This window comes from Cebus imitator, unplaced genomic scaffold, assembly GCF_001604975.1.
Source record: "Cebus imitator isolate Cc_AM_T3 unplaced genomic scaffold, Cebus_imitator-1.0 Scaffold20, whole genome shotgun sequence".
NCBI lineage: Eukaryota > Metazoa > Chordata > Mammalia > Primates > Cebidae > Cebus > Cebus imitator.
In genome coordinates, this window is record NW_016107335.1 from 10,638,766 (window position 1) to 10,642,384 (window position 3,619).

Sequence of the window (3,619 nt, forward strand, 5' to 3'; positions counted from 1 at the left end):
CACCACCATGCCCAGCTAATTTTTTGTATTTTTAGTAGAGACGGGGTTTCACCATGTTGACCAGGATGGTCTCGATCTCTTGACCTCGTGATCCACCCGCCTCCGCCTCCCACAGTGCTGGGATTACAGGCTTGAGCCACCGCGCCCGGCCTATTTTTAGAATTTTTAAACAAAAAATTTTATCTAGATCATTTTTGGTGGAGCATTTAAATAATTACCAGACTTTAATAAACAGAAAAAACTACAATGATGTCTTCTCTGTAAGATAAAAGCATCCGTTTATGGAACTTGACAAACATTAAACTCATCTTAAGTCTGCATTGTCAAATGAGAAAGCTGAATTACTAGGTGTAACTGTAGCATTAAACTGCCATATTTTTGGCTAGAGGTAATACAATCTGAAGTGCTGTAAAAGAAAAGAAAATCAGGACAGGCGCAGTGGCTTACTCCTGTAATCCCGCGCTTTGGGAGGCCAAGGCAGGCGGATCACAAGGTCAGGAGTTTGAAACCAGTCTGGCCAACATGGTGAAACCCCATCTCTACTAAAAATACAAAAGTTAGCCCAATACAGTGGCATGACCCTGTAATCCCAGCTACTCGGGAGGCTGAGGCAGGAGAATCACTTGAACTCGGGAGGTAGAGGTTGCAGTGAGCCAAGACTGCACCACTGCACACGAGCCTGGGTGACAGAGCAAAACTCTGTATCAAAATAAAATACACACACACACACACACACACACACACACACACACACACACACACACTGTCTTTTGGAAATGATTTGTGGTGAAGGCAATGGCTGCCGAGTAAGGTGAAGACCTCACAAATACCTGACCTATTGGTCAGAAGACAACACAGAAACTAAGTCTGATGTTAAAGGGTCTCTTCAGAATTTTTAATTTGCAGATCATATAATCCACATTTTGAACTAACAAACTAAATAAAAGCGCTGCACTTCCAAATGACTATCTCAGAGTTTTTCAGTGGGGGGTGAGGTAGCATTGGTATTTTTGGTGGGATGGTTCTTTGCTGTAAAGAACTGTCCCAAGCACATGCCAGTAGTTCACTGTTAGTCACTAATGGTTGCAAACCATTAATTTATGTATTTCCAGCTCAAGAATTAAATCATAATAGAACCGTGTAGTGGTTCTAAAGGGGAATGAATATAGAAAATAACGAGCAACATCATAAAGTCAATATAGTACATGTATATCAAATCTGTTATTTTATCTTATGTATTTACATGTCTCTTCCTAGAGTTGTTTTTTAAATCCTCCAGCCCATCAAAATCTACTGCTTCAACCATGCTTTTGCACAGCGCCTGGCATGCAGGAGACGCCCAGTAGGCATTTGTTGAATTATCAGCTTCCCTTGCCCCAACTCTCTTGCCTCTTACTTATTCCACCATACATCCAGGAACAACCTAAAACCATCCCCCAGAGCACTGAGTGATACCAAAGGAAACTTTGAAGAATCCAACTTCATCTATGCCTCCAATACTAGCTGTTTACCAGTGAACCCAGCTAAGGGCAGAGACCATGCGCGTTTTGTTTACTGCTGTCTTCTAGTGCCTGTCTCAGCATCTGACACTAGAAGTCTTGAGATTCGTGTAAAGCATGACTATGAAGCAATGATTTCAATCTTTACCACTGTCAAGACCCTTCCCATAACCTCCTTTCCCTTTCCACGCATGCAGCTCCACAGGAAATACTAAGGCCACCAGTGTTGAAGGAGAGCTCCTTCAATTCCCTACAAACTTCTCTGCGCCCACAATTACACTAGCATCTGTCTCCTGCTGTCTTCTAAAGAAGCTTGCTCCACCCTGCTTGTTTATTTACAGTATCTTCAGTCTCTCTGTTCCACTAATTATTTTCATCTCACTTTTAAATGTGCTCCACTCTCCCTTCAACATTTTCTGACCTTCTCTTCAACCTCTAGCTAACAACTTCTCGCGCGTTTTGATGTTAACTTCATTGTATGTTTTCTCACTTCTTCATTCCTTAACCCTTGCCAACTGCCTCATGTTCCGGCATGCTTTTCCATTGCAGTCTTCTCATGCTCCTTCCTTCTCCTTTAAAAGCTGTCTGCTTTCACCTGACCTAACGTGGCCCTCTCCCCGCTCATGCTAGTTTCCTTAGTGACCTCATCTCTGCCCATGGTTTCAACTGTAACTCTAAAATATGTCTTCAAGATCTCTGTGTGGATTAGCACTGATTGACACTAAGGCCAAAATATGAAGTTGCCTATTAAACATTTTCAACAAATATCCTGTATTTAATCTCATCACACTCAAATCTTATCAACTTCCCACAAAACCACTCCTGCCCCTTAGCCAGTGTCACTCTTAGCTGATGTCTCCTTCATTTACCTGGTCTTGCAGACAGTATGGTCCAGGGTCAAGGGTCATGTCATGAGGGGAATGGGTGGTGGGTGGAGCAAGGCCCAGGCATAACTAGAGTTTGTGTTCAAGTCATGTACATATATACTTATTTTTTTTTTTTTTTTGAGACAGAGTCTTGCTCTGTCACCCAGGCTGGAATTCAGTGGCATGATCTCGGCTCACCACAACCTCCACCTCCCAGGCTTCAGCAACTCTCCTGCCTCAGCCTCTTGAGTAGCTGCGATTACAGTCTCATGCCACGATGCCCGGCTGATTTTCTGTATTTGTATTAGAGATGGGGATTTACCAGGCTGGCCAGGATGTTCTCGAACCCTAACCTCATGATCCACCTGCCTTGGCCTCCCCAAAGTGCTGGGATAACAGGCGTGAGCCACCATGCCTGGCCGTATCCAATATTTTTTTTAACAAAGAGTTTTATATCTAACAAATCTGAAAACAAATGGTGCAGTCTTTATTTTATGAACTATTTAAGACTTCCTCATCTTTCTGTGTTATCTGTGGAATAAACAAATAAAACAAAAATAAGCAAACATTTATAAGCTACTTATAATTTGCCAGGCATTGTTCTTGGTTATATTCCAGAGGTGCTCATTGAGGTTTTTAAAAAACAAACATAGAGGGTAGACAGTGTGGGTTTCATTTTACAGGCGAAGTGATTATATAAGGAGCAACCATTTTTCCTTCCTTTTCCATTTTCCTTTTCTGTTCTAGAGTCACACAAATAGCACAATTGAGACTGGATGCAGACTTTTCGATTCAGAGAATAAAAAATTATATGAAGTTCTTATATTCTTCAACTCTAAAAATTTTAGGGTTACATATTTATCAGTGATGAAGTATTAGAAGTAGTATTTCTTATTTTTTCAATTAACAACACTAGCAATGTAAGCATTCAAATAACCATTTAAGCTCTAATTAAAAATAAAGCTGTTTGACCCACCTTTAAAAAAATTCTGCTCTACTCTTCAATTGTGTGTTTGGCTCATTTCTATCACCATAACACCCAATAATGATAACATACACTTGTATAGCACTTGGTGAAATGTGTCTTATTTAAATTATCCAACTCTTTAACTTGAGGAGATAACAAAAAATACAAAAAAAAATTATACGGCCGGGCGCGGTGGCTCAAGCCTGTAATCCCAGCACTGTGGGAGGCCGAGGCAGGTGGATCACGAGGTCAAGAGATCGAGACCATCCTGGTCAACATGGTGAAAC

At 41.2% G+C, this 3,619-nt stretch overlaps 1 protein-coding gene across 1 annotated transcript in view; it reads right to left on the minus strand.

Annotated features, from left to right (window-relative positions):
- The window catches only part of TAF3 (TATA-box binding protein associated factor 3), a 196,024-nt gene that overhangs the window by 36,980 nt on the left and 155,425 nt on the right, over nt 1-3,619 (minus strand). The gene's annotated exons all lie outside the window — the stretch shown is intronic.